Here is a 10,000-nt window from a genome sequence, read left to right as displayed (position 1 = left end):
TTTCTCTCCTTTATCTCCATCTCTCTCTCTCTCTCTCTCTCTCTCTCTCATCCTCTCTCTCTCTCTCTCTCTCTCTCTCTCTCTCTCTCTCTCTCTCTCTCTCTCTCTCTCTCTCTCATTTCTCGTCTGGCTGTCTGGCAGGCCAGTCTGGAGTGGTAACAAGCAGTAGCAGCAGGAGCTGGAATCTGTTTCACTGTGTGTGAAATTATTTGGCAAATATGATTTCTGTCAGTTTTTTGTGGGTGACAAATGAGACAAAGGAAGTACTGAATTTTCAGGACCAACCCACTAGGTACTCTAAGATGCTTTTGTTGAGTGTGTGTGTGCGTGCGTGCATGTATGCAGCGCCGCTGACAGCTTTCTTTGGGCCTGGGACAAAGTGATCTGAAAGGGCCCCTCCACTTAATACATAAAATATGATACAATGCTGGGGCCCCCTTCTCCCTCGGCCCAGGACAACCGACCCCTTTGTCCCCCATGTCAGCGTCCCGGCGTGTATGTGTGTGTGAGTCTGTGTCTGTGTGCTTGTGTGCCTGTTTTTGTGTGCGCACGTCCGCATATCTGCGTACGCGTTTGAATTTGTTTGTTTTTCGGCGCTGTTACTCTGCACTTTTCTTTTACGAGCCAGCCTAATCCCATTGGAAGTTAATATGAGGCTCCACGGGCCTCACGGTAGCTAGAGTCACAATTTGGATATGGTAATGACCAGGTGCAACGCAGCCCCGAGGTTCATGGAATACATTATAGATTATCCCCAACAAAACAAACAAACACACACCATAATAAATATTCCAATGTTAATTTAACACCTCAAGAGTCGAATTTAGAACTCTTTGTAGTTGGACACACTCTCTTCGTGTTGAATTAACACTTAAACTTTCACTGTGGCAGAGTGTAAACCACGCTAATCCGCACCGAGCTTGATTGCCCAAAGTAAATCACACCGCTAGAATATTAAGCTTGTTTGTAGAGCGGTGGCCAGATGAAGGGTGTTTTATTAGTAATCCGCCGGCTGTGTTAAAGTGATGATGAGAGATTGAGAACCGTAATGAGGTGAGGTGAGCTGATCTGGCCTGGTGAGAGTGGTGTTCTGCCAAGGTGGGCTTCAGTAGGCCCTGCCGTGGCCTAACGGTAGAGCACTCGTCTACTATGCGTCCGACCCGGGTTCGATTCCCAGCCCAGGTCGTTTGTTGCCCCTTCCCCATGTCTCTCTCCCCGCTTGCTTCCTGTCATCATCTTCACTATACTATCGTAAATTAAGTCAAAAAGACAAAAAAATAATAATTAAAAGATGGGCTTCAGCAATGAGATCAGCGACCAATAGGCTGTTAGGCTTGGAGACACCCTATTGTGCATTGTAATGGTCTTGGTAGCTCAGATCAATTTGTAGCTCATATCGACACAACACCAGTGCTTACCCTCGGGCGCTACTGTAGTGCCCTACAAGGGCAAAGTGCAGTAACTACAGGTACATAGCTTGTCAAAATTGAGTTTAGACTGAAAATTGGCTTCATTACACCTCCTTTATCTTGTGGCAAAGCTTTACTGTCCACATTTGTCCCGTTTAGTGCTTCATCCAATTAGCAGTAACTACAATATCCATCTTAATATCAAGGCTTTGAAGGTATTTTTCCCAGTCTCAAAGTGGGTGTAGTTAGCATTAGGTTTTGTTGGCCGGTGTAGTATGTTGTTTATGTGGGTAGCTCATATGGACACTAGGTCGGCTTTAGAGTGAAAGCGATGACACTGTGTGAAGTCATGCGATGTGGTGTTGAGGGCGACCAGGGGAGGGAAGTGATGTGGTGACGTGGACACAAGACAAAAGACAACAATGGCTGGCTCACACTCACATGCTGACTAGTACTGTAGTGAAACAGCGTACGAGGACCGATGATGGTGAGGTCACCCTGCTGTGTGTGTGTGTGTGTGTGTGTGTGTGTGTGTGTGTGTGTGTGTGTGTGTGTGTGTGTGTGTGTGTGTGTGTGTGTGTGTGTGTGTGTGTGTGTGTGTGTGTGTGTGTGTGTGTGTGTGTGTTGTATGTAGTGAAATAGCATAAGAGAGCTGGTGAGGTCACCCTGTGTGTGTGTGTATGCGTACGTGTGTGTGTGTGTGTGTGTGTGTGTGTGTGTGTGTGTGTGTGTGTGTGTGTGTGTGTGTGTGTGTGTGTGTGTGTGTGTGTGTGTGTGGGTGGGTGTGTGTGTGTGTGTGTGTGTGTGTGTTGTATGTAGTGAAATAGCATAAGAGAGCTGGTGAGGTCACCCTGTGTGTGTGTGTGTGTATGCGTACGTGTGTGTGTGTGTGTGTGTGTGTGTGTGTGTGTGTGTGTGTGTGTGTGTGTGTGTGTGTGTGTGCGTGGGTGCGTGGGTGCGTGGGTGTGCACACATTTGTGTGTTGTACATAGTGAAGCAGCGTAAAATGGCTGATGAGGTCCGACTGGTACTCTTGCGCCAAGCTTTCATTCATCCTTAGACTGATGTCACTGTACTCAATGTAATGGCAGTGCTGTTGTGACCGGTTGCCATTCTGTCGTTCACAGAGTACAGTATTCATTTGTATTCATTTCAGTTCTTACTCTTTGTCAGGGGTGACTATTCTGGCGCGTATTGTGAAACACTGAAGAGGGTTGTTTTGGTCATACTGTTACTCTTGAGAAATCTTTTAATTCCTGTAGCTGATTACATTGCGTAGGTGAACTGCAATAGCAATTGGTTGCCAATCTGCCGCTCACAGAGAGAAACCTTTTGAGATCCCCTGATGTAAATGGCTGTTAATAAAACGTATTTCATATTTTAATATTAAAGAATAAAATACACTGCCATTTTTTCCTTCAAATACAGCTGACTTCACCGAGCAGCTGTTCTAGTTGTATGATCTTTGTGGCAGTGGTGGACAAAGTAAAAGTAAAAGTACTTTCGTGGTGTAATTACAACAGTAGCACATGATATTACATAGCTGTTACACCGTTTACTCCATTTTACCTACCTATTGAGATAGACTTTGTTATTACTGAAAAACAATAAAAACCTAACAAGGACCACAAACTCAACCCAACCTGTGCAGAATCGGCTTACATTGGTCTACTTTCTACTCAGATAAGTTACCTGTGTTGGACAAAAACTGTTTCTGTTTTTACTTTTACTTTTACTTTGTCCGCCACTGCTTTGTGGCAGGGTCTTGAGATGGGGCCTTCCCCAATACTGGCCCTGTAAAATGTATTAAAATGTAAGTCCTAAGCCCTATGTTCCAAAGGCACGTTCTCTTGGTTTACCCGGAAATGTGGGAACATGCAATTGTAAAACATAGGGCCTATATTTGAAAAAAATCTTAAAAATGTGGGAACACGGAGCGTCAGGAATAAGCTGTGGGACCATTGGGCTGTGGGACCATTGGGCTGTGGGAACATAGAGCTGACCCCCCTTGAGCTCTTCCTTCTCTGCTTTTCTCAAACCAAACCACTCTGTGGCTCATTTGTGTTTATGTGACTTAAAAATGACCCCCCCCCCCCCCCCCACCATCAATGAAACATTAATAACAATAAAAGAAACGCTTCCTACCATTGTCACGTCTCCCATGCTGGCATGACTCAGTATCGAGCGAACAGGCGTTACGTTAATGAGCAATTAGCTCCTGTGGTTTTCCCCTCAGCCACCTGAAAAGGTCACCACCAGGCGAGTCACCGGACAGCCAGAGCAACTCGTCTGCGTTTATCACTCAGACAGTTAAGGAACCTGCTTTTTTTACAGAACCTGTTTGCTCTCAGTGGTCATGTACTGTTGGAGGGTTAACAACAAAAAAACTGGTATCCTGTTCACTGACCACATCACAAGGAATTTGTTTAGACATACAACATTCAGGGGCGCGGTGGCTCAGTGAGCTTAGACACTATACCATTTCGCTGGCGGCCCGGGTTCGATTCCAGCATGAGGTCAATGAACAAAATTCAAGAGACACCGCACACTGCTTACTTTTCTTAACTTTATTTCGCGGAGCAAACAACGCGTTTCGCCCAATGCGTCATCAGGTTCGCTCGTCATCAGGTTCGCTCAGGTGCACAAGGACTCTGATCCAGCATGAGGTCCTTTGCCATTCCTTTTCCCCCCCCCTCTCTCTCTCTCTCCCCACTAATTTCCTGTCTCCCTCCTCTTTACTGGCCCCAAATAATATCTTTTTTTAAAGAAAAGAAATAAAACATTAAATTCTTTGATAGAATAATGTTGGAGGGTGAAAATCCTGTTCACTGACCACATCAAAAGGCATTTGTTTAAAAATACATTCACTTCTTAGATTAGAGATCAGTGAAACCATGTAACATGACTATTGGCTAATGTACATGTACCGTATGCATAAACACTGCATAAGCACAGTACAACTGATCTCTCTGGCAGAATCTGGCTTCTTAACTGTGATGATACCAATTATTACTGATCCCTAATGAATAACAAAAGCTTGAAAAGGTATGGTATCAGACTCAATAACCATTTTGCAGGGATTTATTGGAGGATTTCAGTTTGTGGTCGTAGTTGGTGAATAGCAGTAACAGAACTGATGTCTTTCTATGTTCGACCTTGGGAAACCGACAACTGGCACCACCAACCCCTCATATCATCGTTTGTCGTGTCAACACTAGAAAGAGTGATGGCCGTGGAAATATCATCTCTCTCCACAGGCAGGCCCTTTATTACTTCCTTGTTTCTGGGGGGGGGGGTAGTGATATGATATTAAGCCGCCGTGCGGGAGACGTGAGCTAATTAGCACCTAGGCTAATAACGGCTAAAATTAGAAGGTGGAATTCGGTTAGCCGTTAACTTGGAAAGGTTACCTTTGTAGCCGTGCCCGGTTTCGCAACAACATACCATAGCAGCTGTTTCAAAGCCCGTCAGGAGGAGTCCACCTGGATTAAGTCTGGCCTTAGGCCTTGTAGTGTGTAGCTGAAAATACCACAATGTATAAAGCTTGTAAAGAGAGAATTCTCAATACTATGATGAAATATTTGTCTTGTGCGCGGCTTTAATTATGCATCACTAACATATAGGAAAGGTGGAGAGGAAATTCATTTTATTTTAGCGAATAGCTGTATCTGGTATCTGGCCATGAGACTCTTTCTCTCTGAACTTCCAACCCTTTCTTTTTTCAATGCTACTTAGCTACATTTTTTTTGCCTGTGGGGATCTGAGACTGGAGAGAGGGAGAGAGAATGAGGAGACAACCCTCTGTGTCCTAATCAAAATGTCCATCAAGTTTGTGCAGTGTGTGTGCGCGCGCACGCGTGTGTGTGTGTGCGCGCGTGTTTTCACGTGTGTGTTTGCGTGTGTGTGCACGCGCGTGTGTGATCCCAAAGCCTATTTCTGGGGACAGGACAGGACAGCCGAAATAGAGTAACTTTGGCGGGAGTCTGCTTCCCTAGGGATGGAGGGTGTGTATGAGGTCGACATCTATGGAGCGCCACAGATAAAGGATAAAGGCTTCTGGTCTGGGAACAGCCACAAAAGCCTTCGCCCACAGCAAAACAAACTAAATCTCTCACAGAATGATAAAGAGCCTCCTTCCATTCTCTGGATGTGACACGCCATATTGTCGACTCTTCAAACCCCAAGCTACTTAACCTTCACTTCACTTTTGAGGAGTATGTGATAAGAATTTTTGCTCGATTTTGAGTTCTCACTATGATGTCACAATACTCAGCAGGATTTTAAAACCTAGTGCTATGGGAGCTGTAGAATGTTGGAGTAAAATTCTAAAAGGAGTATCATAAATCCTTACTCCTCAAAAGAAGACAGCAGTTGCTGAAAAACATAAAAACAGAGGACATGGTTGCAGATTTGTGAGTGAAAACTGTTACGTCTTCACAGCTGATGATAGGCCTGTGTCTCAAGTTAAAGGGGAACAGTCGTTACTAAATTCACACCAACATTCTCTGTGGGGGATCTTTGTGGGAGACACGGCAAACCCACTAGATTTTTTCCCCTTTCCAGGGATGGTGTTGTTGACAGGGATCTTACACTTTCACTGCACGTCCCTTTGGTGTATCTAAAGTTGCAGTGACTGCTGCACCCAAGAGACAGCAATCGGGTTTGGAAAAGGTCAAACACAATAAAAAGTATGTAAACACAGCCATGGCGAGGTATTTGCAGAAGGATACAACACCCTGATCTTTATCATGAGTGCATTCCTTTGCCCAACGGTGTAGTCTCCAGGATGCTCTGGAGCCCTCTTCACACAAAAACAAATACACACATGCACGCGCGCACGCACACACACACACACACACACACACACACACACACACACACACACACACACACACACACACACACACACACACACACACACACACACACACACACACACACGTTACTCTAGCTCACATAACAAATTCTTTTATCCAAAGCGACTTACGAGGACATGACTGTCTTGTCATAAACACAATACAATATCTTTTTTTATCAAGATGTTTAGCTAAGGGTTAAACTCCATGAAACCATGACCATGAAAAACTGCAGATTCTGCTTTGCGGCTTTGAGGCTTCACATTAAAAGACTTTTGAGAACATATCATATAATACATGTACATAGCAAAAAGAACTAGCTTTTTTTACACTTAGATCTCTGCCCAAAGTTGTTGGCTATAAAGAGGCTAGAGTCTTAAAGGGAATACTGAAGTCCATATTCAAAACTACAGAACATACTGGCAGACTACTCTATACAACTGTATAACTGTGCAACTGTCACTTTAAATCATTTGATTTGCAGTTGTTTTAATGTATAACAAAGTTCAAGACATTACCCAGCTGTGCAAGTCAATGAGCCATGCACCAAAGGTATCCTAAAAATGATTAATTAAGAAAGTTATGAAATAGAATTTAAAAATCCATATTTTGTAGATGGTGCTGGGATCAATATGACTTGTTTCTTTCAATGACTGTATTGGGCAATTGGGCAAGCCTGGCAATTTTCAAATACTGTGAGATTTGCCCAGAAAGCTTTAGTTGTCTTCAATTGAGTGTTGTGAAAAATTCTACAAAATGTAGAAGTCCTCCATACTGTATTTCTCACATTGATGAAATTGCAGTTTTTTTAACAGTAGTAATTACTATCATGATAACAAACATCTTTACTATGCGACTGCTTTGATCCTTAAAAATACTAAAAAACAGACATGCACGCACGCACACCCACGCGCACGCACGCACACACACACACACACTCACACACACACACACTCTCCCTCTCTCACTCACTCCCCATCTCTCACTCACGCACACACACACACACACACACACACACACACACACACACACACACACACACACACACACACACACACACACACACACACACACACACCACACACACACACACACACAACACACACACACACACACACACACACACACACACACACACACACACACACACACGCACGCACACACACGCACGCACATTGTCTGAAGCTAGAGCCGGTGAGTGAGCAGGTGTTTTACCAGGACAGGTCCCGTCATCTCATCTCTGCCACCGCATGACCCAGAACAGGCCACTTACTGGGGACACCTCTGGTCAGCACTGTGTGATACCATACACACGCTCGCACGCATACACTCAGGCATGCACTCACGCACGCACACACTCAGCCATGCACTCACACACACACACACTCAGGCATGCACTCACGCACGCACACATTCAGACATGCACTCACACACGCACACACACACTCAGGCATGCACGCTCGCACGCACGCACTCAGGCATGCACGCTCGCACGCACGCACTCAGGCATGCACTCACGCACGCACACACTCAGGCATGCACTTCCGCATGCACGCACTTCCGCACTTCCACACGCACGCATGCACGCACATGGCTCATATCAGTGCTATGCACACACACACACACATACAAGCCTTCTGACACCTCAGATCAGTGCTGTGTGATACCACCGCTGTGACAGCGGCTCCCACATGGGACATGTCGGAAGGTCACTCGTGTCACTGTGTGCGTGTGTGTGTGCGTATGTGTCTGTGTGTGTGTGTGTGCGTGTGTGTGTGTGTGTGTGTGTGTGTGTGTGTGTGTGTGTGTGTGTGTGCGTGTGACCTGGCCAGCAGTGTGCCACCACCACCTACCCCTTTCTGTGTATTTTTAGCAGGCTGCATCTGACAGGTAACCTGGCCCTCTGTGTACCTCACTGCAGAGAGAAACCAACCTGTGTATGTACAGAAGTAAACAGCAGTCCGAGATATGAGAATACAGTACGGGCAGAAATTTTACACTTCCTTCACGCACTTCCTTCACGTTATTCATACACTTTCTGAAGTTATTTACTGTATCACCTTTTCTTTTCTTTTTAGATTATCTCGTGAAAATAATATTTTATTACGTTTATTATATTATAATGAAGTTAAGACTTTTGTTTTTAATGCTCAATTCAAGAATGCTTTTAATGGATGTACTATTAAATTAGGTAGGGTTCGACACTGTCTTTAACACCAGCAGAGTTGTATAAGTGGAAGTAGAAGCATACCTGTCAACCATCCCTAATTTCCCGGGAAACTCCCTAATTTTGACTCATGACCCGATTTCTTCCCGATTTGATTTTTTTCCCAGAAATATCCTGGATTGTTCACATTATCAAAATACACCGTCGGTCCAGTAGGCTATTTGTAGTCTACCCACGGCCCTGTCCGACGAGCCACACCCGCTCTTGAAGAGAGAGACGAGGGTCTTGCTTATCAAGCTACCTGCCAGAAGACGGAATGCCAGATACCACCAAAAATTGAAGTTCCTTGAAAATACGAGCTGTCAACCTCGAGCTACGCTTGTGCGCCCACTCTTTCCCTCAGAAACCGTCAGTTCATGCAACGCATGAAACAGCCTCGGAACAGCGAATCATGCGATTAAGCTAACCACAACCTGTACCAGCAGGAAGTTTTGCACGAACAGACAACTTGTGCGACAAAACAACAAGAAGAAATGCATTGCGCTCATTTCATTGTTTTGTTTTCATTGCATTGTTTCTCCACGCTGTAAAATGTGTGCTGAGGGATTTTAGACAGGATCTGTCTTTGCACGCGCGCTGTTGTGAAAAGCAGAGTGGAACGCACCGTCCGATCTGTCTCTGTCATCCCGTTGACTGTCAAAATTTGGCCTTTAGAAAATTTCCCGGATTTTGGCTTAAAATATGGTAATTTTCCCGGATTTTGGGAGCTCAAAGTTGACAGGTATGAGTAGAAGTACTCTGGCAGATGTGCGTAATAAAAACACTAGTGGTTTCAACTTCGTAATATAATACTATGTGTGTTGTAATTACATATATAAGGGAACTTCTACTTCTACTTCATACAATGGAACACCAGGGTTGACTGGAGAATCGCTGTCTTCTCATGGTGCCCTTCTTTAACCCCGATGGCACCCGTGCGTGTACAGTAACTCCATTTCCTTTTGCTGACTTTGCCCCTCTGGAGAAAAAGACAGACGGTGAGCAGTGTTGCCAGATGTGTCTGACCAAATCCCGCCCAAAAGGTTCTCAAAAAACGCCAAAATGCGCTAAATTCCGCACAAATTCATCAAATTACATTGACTTCAATGGGCCCAAAACGGCTGAAAAAAACCGCCAAATGGCCAATTTTTCCCGTTTTTTCCCGCCGACACTCATCCCAAATAGCCCAATTGGGCGGGCACCCGCCCAATCTGGCAACACTGACGGTGAGTGCCACCACCTTATCTGTGATCTCCTCATGATCCCCACTCTCTGCCTCCCTGCCCTCCTCCTGTGGAATGTCCTCAGCTCCCATGGGGAGACGTGTGTGATTCACTGCTGAGAATTCGACCAGCCCCAATGTTTCTGTAGCTTCTAGTATTTCAACTGGTAGCGCCATAATGCACGCCGTTCAACCTGTGGAATGCTGTAATAGTTATCGAAAAGAACCACTATGCACTACAATGACATAACACAGGGCCTTTAGTAATTTACTGTGGCTTTGTCATTGCCATTCTGGTAACAGCAAA

At 45.0% G+C, this 10,000-nt stretch overlaps 1 protein-coding gene across 1 annotated transcript in view; it reads left to right on the top strand.

The window, feature by feature from the left end:
• usp43a (ubiquitin specific peptidase 43a) overlaps positions 1 to 10,000 on the top strand; it is a 172,095-nt gene that overhangs the window by 104,733 nt on the left and 57,362 nt on the right. The gene's annotated exons all lie outside the window — the stretch shown is intronic.

Source organism: Engraulis encrasicolus, chromosome 1, assembly GCF_034702125.1.
Source record: "Engraulis encrasicolus isolate BLACKSEA-1 chromosome 1, IST_EnEncr_1.0, whole genome shotgun sequence".
NCBI classification, from domain to species: Eukaryota; Metazoa; Chordata; class Actinopteri; order Clupeiformes; family Engraulidae; genus Engraulis; species Engraulis encrasicolus.
This window is presented reverse-complemented; position numbering and strand designations above follow the sequence as displayed.